The sequence below is a fragment of the Sus scrofa genome, chromosome 2 (genome assembly GCF_000003025.6).
Source record: "Sus scrofa isolate TJ Tabasco breed Duroc chromosome 2, Sscrofa11.1, whole genome shotgun sequence".
NCBI classification, from domain to species: Eukaryota; Metazoa; Chordata; class Mammalia; order Artiodactyla; family Suidae; genus Sus; species Sus scrofa.
Window position 1 is genome coordinate 138555685 of NC_010444.4, and position 24629 is coordinate 138580313.

Sequence of the window (24629 nt, forward strand, 5' to 3'; positions counted from 1 at the left end):
GGCCAGGAAGACAGGGGCAGGGTGGGGTGGGGGAGGGCGGAGAAACCGTCTGCAGAGTTAAGGGGGAAGGGCCTTTTGGCATCTCAGCTTGCCCGGGTCTCCTGGATCGGGGTAAGAGACTTACAGACTCTGGACTCAGACGACCTGGGCCCTCTCCCCTACTTTGCCACTTCCTGGCTACAGCTTAGATCCCCATTTCTGGTCCGAGTTTCCCGCTTGTAAGATGGCTTTATTTATACTGTTGTAGGGTTATTCTGAGGATATGTGAGATGGTGTGTGTCAGCTTCTCAGAGGAGCTCCACGCTCACAGTAACTCTTTCAGGTTATGTCGGCTCCCGTTTCCATGTGTGATAACCACTGCAGTCACTGTTGTATTTGCTGCTCTTACTGTTGCTCTGCAGACACAGCTGTGGCATAGGTTGGGGACTCACCTTATTCTCTGTCTCGCCTGAGTCTCTTTGAATGGTCCCCAGAGGCAGAAGTGGCACTCTTCCTCTGGGGAAGGGGGGCTGGCCAGAGGGGGACAGGCTCTGAGGGACCGCTCTGAGTTCCTTGGTGAGGAAGATGGAGCATTTTCCCAGGGAGTAAGTGTAGGGTGGCTGGAAGGGAGCAGACTCTACTCTTCCAGCAGAAATGACAGTGCTGGCCCCCACATGGGCACTGGGGCGAGTGGTGATGTTAAGCAATGGAGTCCTGCCTGAGACCCCACCTGCCAGGGACTAGGCAGAGGCTGGTCCCACCCCACCCCAAGGCCGTGACTCTTCCTGAGTCAACCCTAGCATCCAGAAGTTCTTCTAAGTCCAGCCCTGATCTGAGGAATTGTGGTGGGGAGGCAGGTCACAGACAGACTCTTAGAGGACTCGTTCAGGGAGTTAGGACGGGAAAGAGCCCAGAGCAGGGGCCTCAAAGCCATGCAGACCTGGAGTTAGCTTCTGACTTTGCCATTTATCAAGCATGTGATCTGGGCAAGTCACTTTCCTTCCAGAGCCTCAGTTTCCTTAGCTGTGAAAAGAGATGGTTTTGAACGGTCTGCCTTTTGGAAAGAGCAGTCATGAGAGTGGTGCTTTGCGCACAGTAAGTACCAATTAAATGGTACTGAAACTGATGGTCATTTAACAAATACTTGTGTGACGCATACGCTGTACCAGGCACTGTTCTGAGTACTTTGCAGACATTATCTTGTTTAATATTCTTATGAGATAGGTTTGTTACTGTCTTTGGTAGAAACTGAGGCACCAAGAGGTTGAAATAATTTGTTCAGGATCCCACAGAGGGTCAGTGGATTCACACTCAGGCAGTCTGGCTCGCTATCAGTCTGTGCAGCCTCATGATTTTAAAGATATTTCCTAAAGGACAATGGCAAAGGGCCCTGAAGGTATGAATGTGAACGATGATGAAAAAGCCCCTTTCTCTCCAACCAGTGTGTTGCTAGCACTGACTGTGGTGGGGTTCTGTTCCTTTAGGGCAGAATTAATCCCCATTTCTAGTGACTAAATAGAGGATCCCCTGCAGACCGAGCTACCTTGTACACCTGACTCCCCCTTAAGAAGCTCTTTTTCTGAAGTGGTTCAGAAAATAAAGGACCTTGGGCTTGGTTTGTGCCTTTCATGTTGTTTTCAGCCTCATTTGCTTGTGGGTTGGATGGATGCAGCCGTAAAGTCTCTCCCTGCCACTGCCCTCCCTTCCCCACACGGCTCAAGTTCCTCTGGGTCTGGAACAGTGAAAAAGCCCCCAGCTGCAGGACCAAGCCCGATTTGGTTCCGGTGACCAAGCTTGTGCTTTGCTCTGGAGCTGAGGGCCCACCTCCGCGGCGGCACCCCTCCCTGCGCACTCGTGACCCTCGTCACGGCCCTTTCCAGAGCAGTTGGAGATGATCCGCCTGCGCGAGTGAAATGAGGTGGAGAACTTCCTGCAAGAAAAGCAGTCACACGAGGAAACAGCTGCTCTGCTCCTCTCTGGGCTGAGAGGAAGGCTGCGGCTGTGGCGTCTCTGGGTCCTCAGCCTTTCTGGAACCACCCAGGGGGAGGCTTCGTCGCAGTGTTCCCTTCTGGTTGGGAAACAGTGTTGGATGTTTGGGGAGGGAGGAGGAAGAGCATCCTTCTTACTAGGATGCCAGGGAAACCTCTGGCAGGGAGCTGAGTGCAAGGCTGGCCCCAGAGGCGTAGGCACCTTGGCATTTAGAGGGATTTGGAGATGAGAGAAAGAGGTGTTAAATTAAAAAAAAAAAAAAAAAAAAAAAGAAGAGGAATGTGGGTAATGAAATGGATCTCCTGTGATACTCTTTGTGAGAGATATGAGTAGAAATTAGAATTATGTTTTTATCACTTTTAGTTGTTGGACTTATTCCTTTGAATTTACCACTTAATCAAATAGGGCTACTTGGTGGGCCCAGGACTGTTGAGTTACATGCTTGTCTTTCCCTTACGCTGTGAAATTCTTGAGGGCGCCAGAAACTGTGTCATCCATTCCCTATTTTTAACACCTAAGCTGGGGCCCAGCACGGAGTGGGTGCACTTGTCATGGGTCGAACTAGGATGACCAACTTGTCCTGATTCATCCAGCACTTTTCCTGGATTTAACACAAAAAGCCTCATGTTCTGAAGTCCCAGAAGTCCTGAGCCCTAGGCAGCCTGGAGGGGTTGACACTCCAGGCTGAATCAACAGCCACCGAGCCCTAATCCTGACCTGCTTTCTTGCCCTTTGCTGTCAGGAGCTTGAGAGACCAAGTGGCATGCCTTGTGGCGATCCAGTCCCAGCTGGGGTGCCCTCTCCTCGGGGAGTCTCTTGGTGGCTGCATGAGGGGCAGTGCTATCCTTTTCCCTCATGATTTATTCTCACGGGGTGCTAAGCTAAGTGTACATGGGTCCAGCCCAGCTGCCAGGCTCAGCCCGATGGGTCTCTTTGAAGGCCCTTGATAGGTTTCACACAAACCCCAGCAGCCGTTCAGTGTTCATTACTGCGTCCTCAGCTGCGAACTAGAGCACTACAAAAATGATTCTTCCAATCTGGAAAAAAACGAAGAAAACTGGCTGCATCTCAGTGTATCATAAATAATTTCTTGTTGGTATAAGGATATTAAGGAAAAAGAAACTTTATTCATCCAAGATGCAAGATTTTATGGAATGTCCACCAATCCCACAATCTCACAGAACTGTCCTTTTATTTTCTTGAAGTCACTTCACTTTGCTCACCTCTGGGCCTTGGAAAATGCCATTTCCTTCGCCTGGCATCTACCCTTTTCTTCACCTGCTGAAGTGCTCCTTAAGTGACTCCTTCCAGGCAGCTCTCCCTCAGCACCTCTTCGATGAAGATCTGACCTCCTGAGTTCCCACCGTGGCTCAGTGGTAATGAACCTGACTAGTGTCCACGAGGATGCGGGTTCAATCCCTGGCCCTGCTCAGTGGGCTAAGGATCTGGCATTGCTGTGAGCTGTGGTGTAGGCCGGTAGCTGTAGCTCCCATTCAAATTCTAGCCTGGGCGCTTGCATATGCCGAAAGTGCGGCCCTGAAAAAGACCAAAAAAAAAAAAGAAAGAAAGAAAAGGTCTGACTTGCTGCTGTGTGCTCCCCACAATCCTCGGTTTATAGTTTGTGGCCTGTGCTCTCCCCTGTACTTTGAGTCCTTGAGGGCTTGGGCTGTGTCAGAGCGTTCCTCTGTGATCCTGTTCAGCCGTGTGCGTGGGAAAGGGAGCCCCAGGTGAGTGACAGGACCACTTCGGAATATGTCACCTCTCAAATCTGGTATGTCACCTGCAGATGAGTTTGCCAAAGATGATTATGATTTAAACATGAAGCCTTGGCTGAGCCTGTGCTACAAATGGATCACGGAGCTGTGCAAAGAGAGCAGCCAATTTATCAGAGGGAGCTCAGAGTCCAGAAATCTGATTACTAGCAGCTATGAGATTAAAAGCTCCCTTCATGTCTGTCTTCAGCTGGCCCACGTCTGTCCTCTCATTTTCCGGGGGTGGAAGAAACAAGTGCTGCTTATGGGGTCTCTGCTTGTTACATAAAACATAAAAGGTGTTTTTACATCTTTTCTTCTCTGGGGACTAGCTAGAAAACCACCAGGCAGTTCACCAGCTGCCCAGCCGAGTCCTAGAGGAAAGAAAACCATCACGTAAGAGATCTTGGTGCAGGAAAAGAAATGCCGCAGAAAGAGCCAGAAGCCTGGGTCTTAGACCTGGCTCTCTGCCATCCTGTCTCATGACCTTGAGGATCTTGTCTCTTTAGTGTTAATCCTGTTTGCTGTGGGTGCTACTCGGTGTCTCACACTTCACCTCATTTATCATCAAAGGAAAATCTCTTGAGAAGTCAATCCCTCTCCCCCAGTGCTGCTTCATAGATGATGAATCTGTGGTTAAGCGGCTATAAGCGGGGTTTATACCTCTTGTTACACAGGTATTGTGAGAAGTTGAAGGTTCGAACCCAAGTCCTTTTGACTGTACAGCTGAGCCCTGAACCACGACACAGTATTTCTCTTGGTCTCTTTATCTGTTAAATGAGGTCTCTTCTATTTCTGTCATTCTCAGATGTATGAGGACAAACAGGCCATCCATATTTTTAGCCATACTCGCAGAGGGAAGCCCTGTCAGAAAAGAAGATGCCACTCACGTGTCTTTTGACTTGGATGTTTCACAGAAAACGTCTTAACAGTACTTTCTTTCTTTCTCTGGGCACACCGAACCTTTGATTTTTGTAGATATCATTACTCTGCTTTGTCCTTCTGCGACGTCTTAGTGGAGTCACTGGAAAAGGCACTTCGCAAATGAGAAGCACTGCCTGGGGAACTAGGGCACACACCTTCAGAGATGATGCAAGATGACCCTTCTGCCGCTGGAAAAGGACTGATCTTTGGGGCGAAAAAATTACTCCTCCAGTGTTCACTGGGGATTCCCATGGCTGCCTCAGTGCCAAGAAGCTGGGAACACTCGGGTTTTTGGTGGTATTTGAAATACCTAAAAGATAGACTCTCTCTCTCAAAGCCCAGTAGTGATGATGAAAGCATGGATGATAGAGTCTGATTCAGGTTTCAGATTCTATGTGTTGATAGGAATCGTGCCTGGCCTTGTAGACCAAGAGTAATTTATATTGCTGCCCCTAAACCCTTCATCATCTGGTGAAGCCCCCGAACCACCCTCTTCTCAAATTTTGATTTTTAAATAACCAAAAATAATAAAATAATGAAATTTTTTTTTGATTTCATAGGAAACCAATTATATGGGCTATGAAAATGTATAAAATAGTAAATCATGATATAGTAATAAATTTAGAGTTATTTATTAGCGCTTTAAATAATGCGACCTAGTAATGGATCTAGTAGCCACAAATTTTGGGGTGGGATGCATTCCTGAAATATCCCAGCTGTGATGTGGTATCAAGATTCCTCTGTCTTCTGTTGGTAAATACTCTGTGGTACCATCGGTTCTTCTTTGGATAGTTACCTATGCTCATATTTGAAAGATATGTTAAATTTCAGTGAGAAGTTAGTGAACATAGTGGTGTAATTTTTTTTTTTTTTCATTAGATTCACAGGCCCCCTGCATTCTATTCACAGGCACCTTCGGTCCTCTGTTCCATAGGGGCTAAAGGTCTCTAGGCTACGTTTTCCACTGGAAATCTCCTTTACATTCTTCCCATGGAAGGATGCTTGGGCACTTTGGTACAGGCAGGGGGAAATGGACTTCTTCGTCTAGCCCTGGTGGCCGTGGCATCAGCCGGTGGCCAAGGAGGTCCATGACCTCCTCAGGCAACTGTCCTGGCAACTCAGGGGTTCAGGGCCAGGGGTCAGAAAAGGGCAGAGATCAGAAAAGGTGGGGGTGGGGTGGGGAGGACAGTTATTCCCTATAGTTTATCTTTGGATCACAGCGTGAACACCTGTTGCTCCTCCTAACAACTTTGCAACTTAATTCTCTGTATTTAGTCCCTTTACTTGAAATGTCCAAAGGGACTTCTGCTTTTAAATTGAATTACGACTCAACCAAAAATGTCATCTCTATCTCATACCAGTTCTTGTCCTCTGGTAAATTAATGGATCTGTCTCTACCTCATCAGCATAATACCTAGCTCAAAGGTTTGCTGTGAAAATCTAACGGTGCATGTGGAAAGATCTCTTCCAGTGTTACCCAGGAACCTTTGACCTGATCAACCGTATTTATGTGAGGATGACATTTCAGAGAAAGTGCCTATAATTGGTATGGAAATCTACGCTGGCCTGAAGTATCCCTTGAACATAATTCAGTAGGATCATGTATTTGTTTATATGGATAGTTTAAAGAAGTAATGGAAAATAGCATGAGAGAAATAACGAAAACCGTTATTACTGCTGTTGTCAATCGCTTTTGCTAAGCTCACATGTGGCCCCGTAGGGGGCATTTAGGCTGTCATGTCCATGATCAGGCTACAGGCAAACTGAAACTCTTACAGGGTTGTGCATAACAGTGACTGTAACGTCCAGTCATCGTAGGCTTGTGGATGACCTTTTTCATTTTAGGCAAAAATAAATAGCGATATTAAGCATTGAGGGCAAACTGCCTTCATCAAACTTAGACAAGAGAGTGTTTTATCAGACTCCTAGAAACCTATGAAGTATCTAAACAGAGTTATTTGGATAGATCTATAGAATTTCAAAATTTTTTTGTGTGTGGGCAAAAGACCTGTCAGAAAGATAGTGCATTCTTGGGGGCTGTAGTGCCCACCATCAACTAGGAAGTGAAGGAAGTAAGAGAGAGAGCCCGCTTGAGCGGTAGGGGTTACAGTTAATGCACGCTGGTCATAGCAGAGGTAGATGAAGAGACCTGAAGAAGAAACATTGGTTCTCCATTTGAAGTCTGTCTAGGATGTTTGCTTTAATAAAAAGGAAAGAGAAATGCAGAGGAGAGCTAGAAAATGGTACATAAGCAGTGTTCATCCAGCCAGAATAGAGCAAGCTTTATGCAAGAAACTTGGAATGCATTCTGACCCCGATGATGAAACCTTTCCTATGTAATGGAGACGGGGACATTGTGCATCTTGGCAGATCTGGATCAACCCTGGATTCATGCTCACGTGCAGACTCCCTGCTGACCAAGCAACCCTGTGCCAATGGTGTGGCTTTTCCCAGTGGATCTCCTTATAGAGAAGGAGCAGGGTGATAAGAGTAGTATCAACAACAATAGCTAATATTTTTGAGGCTTCCTGTATACCAGGAATTGCTCTCCTGTGCAGTTTATTTAATCTTTTCAATAATCTGACAAGGAAGATTTTATTAATAGTTCCATTTTACAGGTGATAAAACCAAGGCACAGAGAGGTTATGTGCCAAAATTGAAGTTCCACAGCTAGATCTTCGAGTTTGTTGACACTTGGGACACAAGCAGTTCCAGTTACTATTTCTTTCATCTCCCTGTTTGTTTTTAGGTTTTGATCTCAAATTATTTTATTCTTTTTCATGCTTCTCATGTGTGGAAACACTAAATCACCACATTTGAGTGATGAAGGCTGATTTTGCTTTCTTGAAATACGGATTACATTTCCACTTGGCTGCTTCAGAAATCCATTTAGTCAGTGGAATTGGTGACTGGAAGCCCATATGGCCTATATTTTGAAATTCCCTTATCTATAATTTCAAAAGCAAATCCAATAGGCTTATTTTTGCTCTAATTAAGGTTTGCTTTTATCCATGTCACCTGGCCTCCTCTAGCCATGTCTTACCTTACATGATGTTCCTTCTTTTAAAGGACAGCCGTCCATCTCATTATCCCAGGACCTGGTTTCTGTCCCACGGGGGAGGCTTAACCTTGCATCCAGACTGTGTTCTCAAGGCCTTATTATGAGAAGAGGCTTCAGCCTGATGGTTCCAAGGATGGGCAGATCTTTAACAGCGGCTTCTACCAGGTGTCCTGGATTCCTGAAGATGCACATAACTATTAGCTGTTCACTCAGGGGCAGGCAGGGCTGGGGAATTTAATGGAGCAAGGATGAGGCCTTAGGGTGCCCATAACCAAAGCTATTTGCTACGGGCTATTTTTGTGAAAGTGCTAGAGAACTCAACTTGATTTTCTTGTCCACTTCCCAAAGGTTAGAAATGATACCATTCCAGGGCAATTCAAAGATCTGGTAAGCATGCCACAAACAAGCGAAGCATGATGCCTTGGTCCCCCAGTGATAGACCTGCCGCAAGTAATGAAACCTGTTCTTAACTCTTCTGAAAAGACTGGAATGGCTTAATACTGGAACAAAGGACTGTGGCATGGGATGGGAGAAGAGGAGCAAAAGGGATGAGAGAGACAATATCACGTACATCTGCCTAAGTGGCCTGAAGAAAGCTCACTCGGTCTTAGCATCGGAGCGGTCCCACGGTAAAAACCTCTCAGTTTCCAACAGAGTTTCTAAGTCCGCTTACATTAAATCAGCTTCTACTCAGTAGAATTCCTTTGCCACCAGATAACCCAGAAGGACCTTCCATGTTCACAGTTGTAGGATTTTATTTCCACACAGATGTTTCAAATAACTTGCCCACACAGGACAAGGTGTACCCTCCTGAGAACTAGACTCAGTTTTTAGACATTCACATCTTTTGTTTTTGTCACCACTCTGACATGTTTTTAATGTCAGTATGCATTTCATTGGACTGGAAAATTCTCATGTTTAGCTCAGAGTCAGAGATCAAGAACAAAGCAGTGGAATGTTTTCTTTGAGTGGTGCTATAGCTACCTAAGTCATTTTGCCGCAGCATACACACGTCGGACGAGTACATCACATCTTTGGAGATTTTGTTTTTCTTTTATGCTTCATTTGTTTGTTTGCTTCTTTTAGCTAAATGGAACTGACAACGAAGTCTGCAAATACGCATTGGCTTAGATCTTGGAAGCAGAGGGGACCTGGCAAGGAAGGAAGCAAGGATAGGCCAGTTTTCAGTTAAGGAGGTGGTGTGGAGAAGAATTGGGGAAATCAAATAAGGCAGCCCATCTGCAATACCTGATTATCCTTTTGAGTGTGGCCTCTTTTTGCCAATTAAGTCCAAAGGTGCCTATATTCTTCAAACTGGCAGCGTAGCCACAACTGTTGATTATCGCACAGCTTTTGTGGGTTAGGAATCTAGAAGTGATTTAGCTGTGTGCTTCTGACTTGGTTATCTCGCAAATCAAGCTGTTGGCCAGGGCTGCAGTCGCTGAGACTTGATTGGGGCTGGAGGTTCCTCTTCCAGGCTCCTTCCCAGTGGCTTTTGGCCAGAAACTGCACCATCAGCCTTTCTTTAAGGCTCTGCGTGATGTGCCTTCCCCACTAATCTAATCTCCGACGTGGTGTACGGTCATGTCTGCTGTTTTTTCTTTGTGAGGAGACAGTCATGAAGCCCAGCCCACACCCAGGAGGAGGGAAGGTAAGCTTTACCGCTTGAAAGCAGCCGTATCCAAACATTTGTGGATGTATTTTGAAAGCCCAGACACTGCCTGTGCTTAAAGGAAACTGCAGAGATGTGGGGAGTAAATGCTTTGTAGACTCCAAATGAGGAAAGGACAGACCAGCCCAGCCGGGAGAGGGGAGAAACCATCGTGATGAGAGTGGCGGGGGGCGCAGCCTGGGCACGAGAGCCCTCATGGTTCAGAGAACTGTCAGAGGGATGCTCAGAGGGCTGAGGACAGAGGAAAAGTCCCAAAGCCTAAAGCGCCGAGATCAGAAAAGCCCCGAGGACAGCTGCGATGGAGATTCTGCGTGTAGAGTGGAGGGCAGGAAGGCCGAGGCTAGAGGTTCGCCCGCGCAGTAAAGAAGGCCAGCCGGACCAGCACGGTGTGAGGCGGGCTGTGTATTTGGGAGTCCGCCGCAGAGGGAAGAGGGCTCTGGGGGCACAGCTGGGCTTGGCCCCTTACCTCCTCTGAGGCCTGGGGGAATTAGTCATTTGCCTTTTTTGTCAGACAGATGTGATGGAATATTGTCCGTTTCCATGGTTGAGTTGACTGTTTTGCCCTCCTGATCTTTGAGTTCTTCAGTTCTGAGATGCAGATGATGATACGTACCCCCACATATCGATAGCAAGATTGGCGACAACACGTGTTAGAGGCCTGGCTCCTGTCCTGGCAAGAAGGAGGCACGCAGTACAGCAGCCCTTTTGGTAGAAGATGAATCTCAGTGGGGGCGATAGCGGAAAGGTCGTCACCAGAAGGAACGCGGGACCATGTAGCTTAGAAAACAAGGGCCCAGATTCATCCCTGATGTCACTAATTCACTAAAGCAATTCCGCTCCCCATCTGGGCCTCAGTTTTCCCACCTTTAAAATGAAGACATTGGCCTTGAAAAACTCTTAATCACTCTTCAGAAGCAACTGAGAAATTTAAGGAAACAAAGCAGGGATCTCCTATTATAAATGGCTTTATTTTTACCAGCAAAGGGGAGTGTCAAACTGAGGAAAGAAATAATGGTAATTCTAGCCCCACTCCTTGTTATTAAGAGAAATGTGTCTCTGTGTGTGTGCCTCTGTGTGTATATGTGTGATTTTGAGTGTCTGTGTTTCCCTGCGTGTGTCTGTGGGTGTAGGAAGGGGAGAAGCAAAGGCAACAGTCAGAGGAGAGTGGCCACGGGTAATTACTGTGCCTCTGCTCAGTGGCTCAGTGCCAGGCGCTGAGCAGCGGGCTAGGGATTCAGCAGTGACAGATGGGCTCTCTGCCTTGTGAAACTGTTGGCTTAGTGGTCCTGGCCACCACTTCATTCTGCACACATTGTCTCAGTCCGGGAAATGGAATTTCCAAAGCCTTGGAAATAACGCCATTCCCATATTATAAATGTTAATTACGTAGTCAGGAGCTGCATGCACCAGGAGGTCAGCATTTATTAGCCCTCTTCTGGGGCTCTACTAGGGAGGCCTCATTGGCTGGCTGGACTAGAGGCTGCAATGATTGATGGGGCAGGTGGCCCCGAGCTTGCATGTTGCAATTAACATTTTATGGCTCCTCCACTCTCTGCCCTTCATTCAGAAGGCAACAGTTGGCTCTAAGCCAAACTTTCCGATTATACCATCAATAAATTTAGTGACATTGTCAAGAAAGATGAAGAGAGTATTTGCTTTGTCCCAGGTCTGATTTCTGCCCTCACACCCTGTCACTCCTGTTGGTAGCTTCCTCACAGAGTATTTTAGGGAAAATAGGAAATTATCATTTAATGGTCACATTGGAGATTGTTGATTCATAGAGCCAACATATGTTCTCATATGTACTTTTTTAATTGAAAGATTATACCTTATCATCTCATTTCCTTGTCAACCCAGGGAGGTGCTGAAGGGTGCCTTGACCCATAAATGGAAGGGGCAAAGTCAAATTCACCAAAGAAATGGATGATGCTGGGCCTGGAACCACACACCCAGGATAGTGGCTACTTCCAGTGCGAAGGTGAACATGCTGGCTGCACTGGAGGTTGCATCTCTTGAAGATGCTTTGCTAATATTTATATATGTTTGTGAGGTTTCTTGTATTCTCAGTTCCCTGTGGCTGGGACTGCATATGATGTGGTACCACTGGGGCTTAAGAAATGCAGAAGGTCTCTGAGTGAGTGTACATGTTCGAGCTTGGGCATGTTAGGGTCAGGATTTGTTATGAATTCACTTCTGAGTTCACTATGTGTAGGGTCTCACTTACCTCTTGCTGAGGCAGCGCCCAATGTCAGTGGTGGCCCTCAGAGAATGAGCAGAGAAGAGGAAGGGAAAAAGTTCCCTGGTGGTTTAGTGGTTAGGATTTAGCACTTTTACCACTGCAGCCTGTGTTAAACTGCTGCATGCCATGACCAAAAAAAAAAAAAAAGAAAAGAAAAGAAAAGAAAGAGAGACAGCAGGAGGGGCAGAATGACTTATGACTTATTCCGTCCCCCACCCCCATCGCACCAAAGGATCCTGAGGTAAGCAATCCCAACTGTCAGCAGAAGGGACATTCAGCGTCAGCCGTCCCTCTTCCAGCTGTTCTGGACTTCTCCACTAAAGAACAGTCTCTTCAGCCATCACATGTCATGTTCTGAGACAGGAATGGGCACTAACATCAAGCCTGGGATGTCAGGGAACCTGACACATGTTGGTTGACTGCAGAGGACTGACTCGGCAGCTTCACCCTCCATCCTGTTGGGTCATACACGAAATGTGCCGCTGGTCATCACACACTCATTCCTGCATGTCTGCTGGGATTGGTAGGTGAACTGGCTAAAAGGCTTGGTTTTCTTTTTTTTCTTTTTTTTTTCAGTTTTATTGAAGTGTAGTTGATTTACAATGTGATAATTTCTGCTATATAGCAAAGTGACTCAGTTATACACACACGTCTATTCTCTTCCAAGTTCTTTTCACACAGGGATTATCACGGAATACAGGGCAGAGTTCGCTGCGCTATACAGCGGGTTCCCATTGGCATGTCATTCCATACACCTCAGTGTGCATGTGCCAGTCCCAAAGCCCCAGTCTGTCCTCTTCCCCCCGTCCCCTTTGGTAACCCTAAGTTTGTTTTCAAAGTATGTGAGTCTCTTTCTATTCTGCAAGTAAGTTCTTTTGTATCCTTTTTTTAAGATTGTACATATAAGTGATATCATATGGTGTTTGTCTTTCTTCATGAGGGGCTGGGGAGCCTCTTTGAGAGCCTTCAACCTGAAGGCAGAAGGCAAATTTGAGAAGGGAAAGGCTTTCTTCCTTGTTTATCTCTTGGCGCAGGTCTCTGATGTTTGGCTAAGTTGTGTGGTGAGTGGGGGTGGGGGGCAGAGGTTTATCTAAAGGAGGTGACTGAGGAGCGTTGTTCGTGGACTGGTCTGAGAGCACAGGAAGCTCTGCTGTCTTCAGAACCCCTGTTTTGAGCTCTCAGGAAACTGTCAGAGGGCAGCTCCACTTAGAAATGGCAGCAGGGGCTGGGCAAGGCATTGGGGCCCTCAGAGGCCACAGCTATGTCTGTCTGCGTGGTACTGTCCAGGGGACATAGTGGTGCCTGGGGGAAGTGGAAGCAGAGCTCACAGGTGGTTCGTGGCCCACATCATGGGGTTGACATTGAACTCTCCTGTGTCTTTAAGCTACATGAGCATCTTCCTAACATTTGTAACATCATTGAATCCTGACCTCTTTTTTTCCTTCCAGTTTTATTGAGATAGAATTGGCACACAGCGCTGTATGAGTTTAAAATGTAATGTAATATTTGCCTTCCTTGGGTAATCATTTCACGATGTAGGTAAGTTTAATGAATACCCATCATTTGGAGAAAAAAAAATGAAGCATTTTGAAGGAATTTATGTGTCAAATTGGGCCATCAAACTTATTCCGCTGTTCTTCCTTAAAGGCTTCAGTTTACTAAAACCTGCATTTTAAAACCTGATCCTGCTGTGTCCCTGCCATCTTGTGACCTCATTTTTTTTTTTTTTTAAACACATAGCTGCATTTTCAGAAACCCCTTGTGGATTAAAGAGTCTAGGCGCATCCGCGTTGGGGTCTCTATGAACATGGCTGGGAGTGTCATCTGAAGGCAGCAGGAAGTGGGACAGACACTAAACTTTCTGAGAAGCCAGATATTCTACCATTTGCAGAAGTGAAGGGAGTTTCAGCATTTCTGGCTGAATGCTGCCAGTTGTTTTTTGAACTGAACCTCACTTTCTTAGAGGACCTTCTCTTTGGTGAGGCCCTTTCAGTCATGCAGAGGGGGGCAATAATGACCCCTCATTTTCCTTGGGGAAGCTGCCCCACAAGCAGCAGAGAGTAGCATGGAAGTGCTGTAGACCGAGGTTGGAGTGTTTTGTTCTGAGAAGGCAGCGGGCAGGGTGTCTTGTCCCCGAAGAGTAGAGACCTGTTCTCTTTCTTGGGCTTTGCTTTTACCCCTGCACTTGGCCTGCCCATGCCTGTTCTTAGAATACAGTCTTCTTGGTCCAGCGTTTGCTCCCAGAAGGAGGGCACCTCGAGCCAGGCCGGGGAGCCCGCACATAGGGCTCACCTCACTTCCTTCTGGTGAGGAAGGGTGATGAAGCGGGCAGGGGTCAGGGCAGATGCTGTTATTTCATCTAGTAAGAGGACACATGTTGCTAAATGTCGCGTGGTCTATTATGACTTTCTTTTCCAGGGTGTGGTTGTGGGTTTCCTCGAGAGGCAATCAAGATTTCTGTGGTCAACCTGAGAAGTTGATTCTAGAGCAGGAAAGACACTGGTGTTCAATAGGCATGTGAAAGGACTTCTTTTTTAATTTGGAGCCAAGAGGGAAGAGAGTGTCGGGGAGGCTACGGGTGTAAAGCTGCTCAAGGCCTCCTGCTGAAGGCAGTGAGTTGGGCGCCACCGTTGGGACAGGCTAGAAGCTAGGCAAGGGTTGGCCCCTCAGGCAGCCCTAGTGAGACAGCGCCCAGGGCCTTTAGAATGACCAGCTCCAGGAGAACGCCGTTACCTTGCACGAGGAGCTATGCTTCTGTGAACCTAGGCTGGTTTGTTAAAATTTTATAGCTGTGCTATGGGAAGTTAGAAGGCTCTGGAAGAGACCAGGAGGAAGAGGCAGCAGTATTCAGCCAAAGCAGCAGGTTTCAGAGGAAGAGCCTGGAGAAATTGCTGGCTTAGAAAGACTTACATGAACTGGGGCTTATGCTGTAATAAGTTGAGTATTAAAAAAAAGAAGAAAACTTTGTCTTGTAGTCACAGCCCTTTGAGAACATATGCTTGGTGGTTTCTAGGGGGATCCCCACGAATATCAACAGCATATTGTTTCTTCTCATAAAAATAAAAATCACGGTAGTGTAACAGGAATTCCCACTGTGGCACAGCAGGAATGAATCCAGCTAGTATCCATGAAGATTCAGATTTGATCCCTGGCCTCACTCCGTGGGTCAGCGATCCAGCATTGCCATGAGCTGTGGTGTAGGCCACAGATGAGTCTCCAATCCCACGTTGCTGTGGTGTAGGCCGGCAGCTGCAGCTCAGATTCCACCCCGAGGCTGGCAATTTCCATATGCTGCAGGAGCAGCCCTAAAAAGGAAAAAAGAAAAAAAAAATCATGTTAGTGTGAAAGATTCATGCCAAGGCCCCAGAAACCTAGGGCGTCCTCTGGAACACAAGGACAAAGGTTCAGAGGTGTTAGGACGATGCGTGCAGGGTCAAACCTAGGCTGGTGGAACTGTGGGAGACACTTTTGTTCTGGCTCCTGGTTGGCTCCTGGGTTCCTAGACCTGCAGCCTCTGACCCTCTGACGATTCTCTGTCTCTCCAGGGACCCACCCATCATTCCAGAACGTATCACACATTCCTTGTCAGAAAATACATCTATCAGTAATAGTTACTTACTGAAGATTAGCAAGTCACACAAGTCACCGAGCAGGAAGCCGAAGAGACCTATAACAAAATCAAGCTGAGGTTGGAATCACTCAATTTGAGGGACTACCGCCCTAGAAAATGATATGAATATCTGAAAATCCCCTCTCCGTATTTTCTGTACTTTCTCTGTATTTTCTTAAAGAGAAGCCATGTCCAAACAATCTTTTATTCTCTAACTGTGATAAATATTGTGGTGTTCAACTTGATCAAAATAATCTAGTTCATCAGTATTTCCAGGGGCTATATAAGCGATACAAGATTTTCTTTTCTTTTGGAAACAAACATTTCTTTCTATGGAGAAATAAATGGAAATCCAGAAAAAATATATCCGGCTGTTAGCTCCAGAGACACACAATTTCTAAGGAGATTCCTATCTAGCCTATAGCAAGAACAGAAAAGAAAAAATTCTTATTTGTGTATAAAAATAGGATAGAGGAGTTCCCGTCGTGGCGCAGTGGTTAACGAATCCGACTAGGAACCATGAGGTTGCGGGTTCGGTCCCTGCCCTTGCTCAGTGGGTTAACGATCCGGCGTTGCCGTGAGCTGTGGTGTAGGTTGCAGCCGAGGCTCGGATCCCCCGTTGCTGTGGCTCTGGCGTAGGCCGGTGGCTATAGCTCCGATTCAACCCCTAGCCTGGGAACCTCCATATGCCGCGGGAGCGGCCCAAGAAATAGCAACAACAACAACAACAACAACAAACAACAACAACAAAAAAAAAAGACAAAAAGACAAAAAAAAATAGGATAGAGTTGTAGTTCTTGCTGCTGAATGCAAATCATGTAGGGTTTTGCTATTAATCTGCTATTAAATCCCAATTCTTTCCCTCAGAATGAACCAGCAGGTCAGGATGACATGGATGCTGCAGTTGCCAGTGAGCCGATCCTTGTTTTCTGAAAGCAGATGTGTTGATGTGAGAGGGACCAGTGCTTGTTCACTAGCCTGCCTCGCTGTGTATGCCAGGGCCATGGCAGTAAGTGCTGAGCACCGAGCCAGAAACCTAGTCAGAATCCTGTCGTATATGTTGAGTGCGTAGTCATTCCTCCCAAACTTCGCACTGTGACTGGCCTTTGTGTGTATTTCATGGACATAATTCTTCCAGAGCACTACTCATTCTTTAAGCTATGGTGCCACCATCTCCACGACATACAGGAATTGTATGCGCACAGAGGTTGCAGTGTCTAACTCTGCTTTGGGTTATCAGAAAGACTTCGTGGAGGACGTGCTGTTTGAGTTGAGTCTGGGTAGATGAAGAGGCAGAAAAGAAGGAGGAGGGAGGGGAAACTCCTGCAGGTGAAGATGCTCGGAGGAGGGGAAAGGCATATTCTCTTTGGCTTCTTCTGAGTCCAGGAGGTCGTAGCCTTGGGGGCAGTGATTCATGCCAGCATACTAGGGCATCGGAGTCTCTGAGCTGAGCCTCTCTCCACTCTGAACACCAGCAGCATCCATCAGGTCTCTCCCCTAATCTGTCCATAGGTTCCAGCCAGACCCACACTGCACAAGAGCTACGGGAGGTCCCTGGAGTGCCTAGAGAGAGCTGTGATGGGAGATGTGATAGTCCCTTCTTCATCACTCAGGACCCCTCCTCTGGAGGCCCTCACAGTACACAGTACAGGCCTGGCACATTGCAGGGCTCAATAATTATTTCTTGGATGGATGAAGACTGGAATCTTGGAGGTATAGTCATTACCACACTTTCCATCTAAGATAGCCCTAGATTGTTTCTTCATTCTCAGGACTTTCACAGAGGGGTGTATCGGAACATTTCCATCCCCGCTCAATATTCAGACAGCGAGTACCCACTCTGTTCTTGTTTTCCCCTGAGTAAACAGACCCTGGCATGAGGGTTTAATGCCTCTTGTCCAAGCTGCCACCAGAGACTAACTAGAGTGGCTCCCTCTGCAGTTGGATCCATTAGAAGGAAGAGGGTTGGTCTGATCCTGGGGATGTAGGAGATAGATGAATAGCAAGTCTGGGGGCACGGGAATTGCAGGCAAGTGTGAACAAAGACCCAGCAGCATGGTCATAAACAAGAGTGTCCCTTCCAACCTGTTGTAGAAAGGCAGCTACTCCCCAGAACATCAGGAAGATCACCAGTTTGAAACTCCTGCCAGGTGTGTTGTCATAAAGGGAAATTTGAATGAGCTAATCTTCAAGGACATGTCCCTTCCTTTCCAGACCCAAGGCTCTGGTGTTACTTATGGCTTTAAAACTTGATACATTGAATGAGTTTTTAACAGCTGAAAGAGGCTGAGATGTTAGGAAGAGGTTCAGTTGGGGAGAGATGACGGACTAGAATTTGTGGTCTGCTTCAGGCATTTTAGCAGGTGCTGAGCTCTGCTCCACCTTGAGTCACCCCTTCCTTGTCACCCACGTTCCAGGTATCCACTCCCTTGCCTCAGTTACTATCCTGGGCTCCTGTGGCCTCTAGTTTTCACCTTTTCCTTCTCTAATCCATGCTGGAGTGAACTTTCCAAGATTAAAACTCCTCTCAGGTGAATGTCTCCTAGTCACTGCAGAGTAAAATGGGGATTCCTTGATGCAGGGGGCCTGGCCCCCACAGTGGCTCTCTCTTCCTTCCTTCTGTTCCCCAAGCAAGCTATGTTATTTTCTGCTCCTCTGCCTCTCCCAGTAATTTTCTTCTTCACCACCCTTTCTTCCTTGGGTATGCCTGATTTTTCAATTCAGAATCTTCCCTGTGAAGCCTTCCTACTGGCATGTCACTCCTTCCAGTGTGACTCCTCATGACTCCTAGACAAGTCATATCAGAGCATTTTTCTCATTGTATTTGTTACGTGTGTATGTATTTTTTATTGAAGCAGTTGGCTTAAAATATTTTACTAGTTTCTCACTTCGTCATAGTGTCCAATCCTTTTGATATATTCTTGAATTTGATTTGCTAATGTTTTGTGTAGGTTTTTTTGCATCTATATTCATTGACGGTATTGGCCTGCAATTTTCTTTCTTTTTTTTTCAGTGTCTTTGACTGGTATCAGTATCAGTGTAATGTATGGTGGCTTCATAGAATGAATTGGGAGTATTTTATTCTCTTAAACTTTTTGGAATAGTTTAGGAAGATAGGTATTAGCTCTTTATATTTTTGGAGACAACGACGATATAGAATTACACTGTGAAGCCATCTAGTCCTGGACTTTTTTTTTTTTTAAGTATAAATTCAGTGTCATTACTAGTGGCCAGTCTGCTCATGCTATCTATTTCTTCCTGATTCAGCCTTGTAAGGTTGTATATTTCTAGAAATGTGCCCATTTCTTCTAGGATATCCAATGTTTTGTCATGTAACTGTTTGTAGGATTCTCTTATGATTTTTAAAATACCTGTGTATTGATTGTTGTTTCTCCTTTTTTATTCTTTTGTTTATTTTGGTCCTCTCTCATTTCTTCCTGATTATCTTGGCTAAAGTTTTATTGATTTATCTTTTCAAAGAACAAGCTCTTGGTTTCGTTGATCTTTCTTGGGGAGTGGGGTGTCTATTTTATTTACTTCTCTAATCTTTATAGTTTCCTTCCTTCAGTGAACATTGGGCTTTGTTCTTTTTTGAATTCCTTTACATGGAAGGCTACATTGTTTATTTGAAGTTTTTCTTGTTTCTTGAGGTAGGCCTGTATTGCTGTAGACTTCTTTCTTATAACTGCTTTTGCTGCATCCTCTAAATTTTGTAAATTTGTGTTTCCATTTTTATTTGTCTTGAAGTATTTTCTAATTTCCTCTTTGATTTTTTTTTTCATTGACCCATTGGTTTTCATAGTAGCTTATTTTCTGGTCTCCACATGTTTGTACTTTTCCTATTTTTCTTCCTGTTGATGATTTCTGATTTCATATAGCGTGTTCGTAACAAATGCTTGATACTATTTGTTTGTTTCTTTATTCATTTTCTGACTGAACTCATGCCACAGCTGTAACCACAGCCACAGCAGTGACAACATTGAATCCTTAACCTGCTGAGCCATGAGGGAACTCCCTGTTTTCTTTTAATTATAGTACAAGTCACATAATGTAATTTACCAACTCAGCCATTTTTATTTGTACAATTCAGTAGTAGTAGGTATACTTGCACTTATGTGCAGCCACTCCAGACTTTTTCATCTTGCAAAACTGAGACTCTGTCCACATTAAACTGGAACTTCCCATTTCACCCTTCCAGCCCCTGACATTGACCCTTCTACTTTCTCTCTCTAGGCATTTTATTATTCTGGGTACCTTATAAATAGAGTCATACAATATGTTTGTCTCCTTTTGTAACAGCTTATTTCACTTAGCTAATGTCCTCAAGAGTTCATCCATGTTGTAGAATGTGTCAGAGTTCTTAAAAAGAATTACTTTTTAAGGCTAAATAATATTCCATTGTATGGATGGGCCATATCTTGTTTCTCCCCATGCCATATTGATAGACAGTTGGATTGCCTCCACCTTTGCATGTTGTGAATAGTACTGCTGAGAACTTGGATGGTCATATATTTAAGTCCCTACTTTAAATACTTTTGCATATATACCCAGAAGTGGGATAGCTGAATCATATGATAATTCTATTTTTAATTTTTCGAGGGGTTTGAGATTTGTTTTTGGTCTAGCATGTAGTCTATCCTGGGGAACGCTCCATGTACACTTGAAAAAATGTGCATTCTGCTTTTTTTTTTTTTATGTGGAATGTTCTATAGATAGCTATTCATTCCAGTTGGTCTTTTGTGTCATTTAAGACCATTGTTGCCTAATTGATTTTCTCTCTGGATGATCTGTTCATTGTTGTAAGTGTTGAAGTTGCCTACAGTTATTGTATTGTTATTTTCTCCCTTTATGTCTGTTAATATTTGCTTTATATATTTAGGTGCTCCTGAAGTGGGCGTTAATAAGTGTAATAGCCTCTTCTTGTTTTGATCCCTTTATCATTATATAATGCCCTTCTTTGTCTTTTGTTTTAGACTTTGTCTTAAAGTATATTTTGTTTGATATTAGTATTACTACCCCTGCTTTCTTGTCATTTCCATTTGCATGAAATATTGCTTATATCCCCTAACTTTCAGTATGTGTCTTTAGTTCTGAAGGGATTGTGTTGTAAGCAGCATATAGATTTTTTTTTTTTTAAATCCATTGGCCGTGTTGTGTTTTTTTGATGGGAGAATTTTGCCCAAGGACATTTAAAGTAATTGATAGATATGTATTTACAGCCATTTTGTTACTTGTTTCCAGTTGTTTTTGTTGTTCTTTTCTTTTTCTTATAGTTTCTTCCCTTATGGTTTGATGATTTTCTTTAGTGGTATGCTTGTATTACTTTCATTTTAGTTTATCTGTAACTCAGAATAGTAGGTGTTTGATTTGTGGTTACCAAGATGTTCATATATGTTGACCTATATCTACTTGTTTTAAACAGATAGTCCTTCAAGTTCAAACACATTCTAAGAGGTCTACATTTTTTTACTCCCTGTCATCACTTTGTATTTTTGACCTCATATTTTACATCTTCATGTTTATCCCTTTACTGACTATTGTAGTCATTCTTGAGTGTATAATTTTTTGTCTTTTAATTTCAATACTAGTTTATTTAAGTGGTTAATCCTCAGCCTTTACTATATATTTGCCTTTTCTAGTGGGATTTTTCCTTTCTTGTAGATATTTACTTCTTGTTATAGGCTTTTATTTCCTACTTAGGGAAGACAATTTAACATTTCTTTTAAGGTCTGCTTAGTATTAATGAACTCTTATTTTCTGCTCCTCTGAGAATTTCTTTGTCTCTCCTTCAATTCTGATTGATATTCTTGCTAAGTAGAGTATGCTAGTTTACAAGCTTTTCCCTTTCAGTATTTTAAATATATCACATCACTCTCTTCTGCCCTGCAAAGTTTCTGCAGAAAAATCATCTGAAGCCTTATGGGAGTTCTTTTTAATTCTCTTTGTCATCAACTTTTGCCATTTACTTATGGTATGTCTTGGTGTGTGTGTGTATGTTAGTTTTCATCTTACTTGGGAGCCTCTTTGCTTCTTGTACCTTCTTATCTGCTTCCTTCTTCAGGCTTGGGAGGTTTTCAGCTGTCATTTCATTAAATGCAGTTTGACCTCCATCACTCTTTCTTCGTGTGGGACCACTATAAAGTGAGTGTTGGTATGCTCAATGTTATCCCAAAGATCCCTTCAACTATTCTCATTTAAAATTTTTCTTTTTGCTGTTCTGATTGGGTGACTTCTCTTACCCTATTTTCCAGATTACGTATGCATTCTGCTGTATCACCTAGAGTGTTGTTTATTCTTTCTGGTATTTTTTTAAAATTTTAGTTATTGTGTTTTTCAGATCTGACTGGGTCTTTTTTAGTAGTTCCTTGTTAAAATTCTCACTTTGTTCATCCATTCCTTTCCCTAATTCACATATAACTCTTATTACTAATGGTTTGCATTTTTTATCTGGTAAATTATTTATTCCTATTTCTTTCATTTTTTAAGGGTTTTCTCTTGTGCCTTCAATTGAGATGAATGCCTCTGTCTTCTCATTTTGCTTATCTTTCTCTGCTTCTATGAAGTTAGGTAAAACTATTTCCTGTGGTAGTCTTGAAAGGGTGTTCTTATGTGGGACCATCTCTATACAGTCTTCTTGTGCCCTTTGGCTTTGGTGGGGGAGCTGAATTTGATGTGAACACAAGTTATATCTTTCCTTAGGTGGGTGTGCAGGCAGCTCTCACCTTGGTAGGAGGTGGAGCTGGAGATGGAGGGGCTAGGGTTGCAGTTGGGTGTGAAGTGGGGTTTTCCCTCTGCTAGGTGGTTATCATTGCTTTATTTGGGTTGGAGTCAGGTTCCAAGTTTCCAGAGCAGTTCTAATGGTCAAGTCTGAGCTATTCTTTTTCCTTTTAGTATATGCTCTTTCCCCTCCCAGTACTAGCACACTTGCACTAGAGAAGAGCATTGTCAGAGCCAGAGGGGCTGGTGTGGATATTCTGCAAAGATTGGGGCATGGACTATGTTGCTTCAGCTGTTGTCAGAGATCCAGAGTCTTTCTGACATATTGCCAGTCAGCAGTAATGGCTATCCCCTAACTGCTCAGATGCTGCTTACAGTTTAAACTGCCTCAACATTTCATGCCCAGGCCTTTTCTTTGGTCATGCCAGCCCTTGCTCCAGTGTGGATTTACAGCATGAGGCATGTAGGGCTGAAACATTCGGTCTGCTGAGGCTGGGGCATGTGTGAGTGTGGTTATGGGAACCAGTTAGCCACCTGTGCTGTTTCAGTTTGCCCTCTCTGCCCTGTTCTGGGAGCAAGCAAGCATTCATGAGCTCCTCAAAAGCAGAGTCTAGCCTTCCCAAAGCCCTTCCAGTACTTCCACCAGCTCATCAACCAGCCAAGGAGGCTTGTCTTTCTTAGATCAGATTCCAGGGCTTGGGGCAGTGAATATGTAGCTCAAACCAGACTCTCTACCATGTAATCTCCCTTTTCTCTGAGTCACTCTCAGGGGGCACAGTACAGACCTCCCCTTCTCTTCTCTTCCTACCTATTTACATGTGGATTATTCTTAAAGCATTGGTCATACAGCAGGCTTACTGATAGTCTCCAGTTATTTTTCTTTTCAGTGAGAATTTTTTTCCACACGTAGACATATTTTTGGTGCATTAATGGGGGAAAGTGAGTTGTGTCTTCCTACTCTACCATATTGATTTTAGTCTTTTTCTCATTATTATTATATGCTCACTTCACTATCCACTCATGTCTGTGAGGGCAGGAGCCATGTTTGCTTTTTTTGTCAAAGGATTCTCAGGCTTTCGCAGTGTATATGTAGGACATTGGAGAATATTAAATCCTGCTGTCCCAGCTTATTTCTTGCCATCTGAGAGTCTACCACTACTTTCCCTCTTCTGATACCACATGTATTTTTAAACATCTATTGATCAAAAATTTAGGTTGATCACAATTTATACATTAAATCACACAATTTATACATTAAAATATGTACATTTTCAGTATACAAGTTTTGATAGATATGTACATCAACATGACCACCACTCCAGTTAAAATATAGAACACTTTAATCATTGAGAAAATTTCCTCAGATTCCTCTGCAACCAATCTGTTTTTCTCCTGTCAAACACTGATCTGTTGTCATACAGGATTGATTTTGCCAGTCTTAGGACTTCATAGAAATGAAATTACACAGTGTATTTTTTTTTCTGTCTGTCTTTTACATTGAGCATAATGTTTGTGTGATTCATGAATGGCATGTGAATCAGTACTTCATTATTTTTTATTACTGAGTAGTATTTCAGTTGTACATGAACTGCAGTTTGCTTGTCCATTCACCTTTTGATGGACATTTGGGTTGTTTCCACTTTGGAGCTATTATGAATAAAACTGCTATAAATATTAATGTACAACCCACTTGTGGATATAGGGTTTTACATTTCTGAGGTAAAGTACCTAGGAGTAGAATTGCTGAGTTGTAGGTTAAGTCTGTGTTTAGTTTTCTAAGAAGTAACTAGAATATTTCCCTAAAGCAAATGTTTCATTTTACATTTCTACCAGCAATATACAAGAGTCCAGTTGCTCTACACTTTGTCAACACTTGGTATTATCAGTCTCATTAATTGTAGTCATTCAACTTGGTATGCAGTTGTGTATCATTGTGCAAGTAGTTTAATTTTCCCCATTTTGTTGACAGTCTCTTCATGTATACTGTCCATTTGTATATCTTCTTTTTTGATGTGTCTTCTTCACATTACTTACCTATATTTTTTTGGATTGTTTGTATTAATGTTTTGTGTCCTACGTAAAGTATTTTTCACTATCTTAGGGTTGTGAATATTTTTTTCTTTGTTTTTTCTTCTAAAGTTTTGTAGTTTTAGCTTTTAAGTTTAGGTATACGGTTCATTTTGCAGTAGTTTTTGTGTATGGCATAAGGAAGGGATTGAAGTTCATTGTTTTTCTGTATGTGTGTAGTACGTGTCAAGTTTTTCTGCTGTAAAGTTACTCTTTCTCCCTTTTTCCATAATATACTTTTTGAGATGAAGTCACTATTTTGGCTCATGTTTAAGGAGTTAGAGATATTTGCTCTCCCCTCCTTGAGGATGAGGTACCAATGTGCATTATTTGGAATTATGCCACATAGGACATTTGTGTTTCAGCACATTTATTTATTTAATCATTGATTTTTTTATGGGTTTATGGGTATTTATTTTTTATGGGTTTATGGGTATTTATTTTAAACTTCAGGTTATAATCCAATACTACTTTATTTTATTCTTAATCATTCAGTCTTGGGGTTTGGAAGCTCTTTCATTTGGCTGTGTCCATTCGACATACATCCATCATTGTGTACTATACTGTAAAAGTACTTCCTTACATTCTGGCTCATTTTGTATGTTTCTTGCCCTGACCTA

At 43.8% G+C, this 24629-nt stretch overlaps 1 long non-coding RNA gene across 1 annotated transcript in view; it reads left to right on the forward strand.

Annotated features, from left to right (window-relative positions):
• LOC110259493 overlaps positions 8690-24629 on the forward strand; it is an 83945-nt gene continuing 68005 nt past the window's right edge. The window contains exon 1 of the long non-coding RNA XR_002341924.1: positions 8690-9355. This is a non-coding gene — a long non-coding RNA (uncharacterized LOC110259493). The remainder of the gene's footprint in view (positions 9356-24629) is intronic.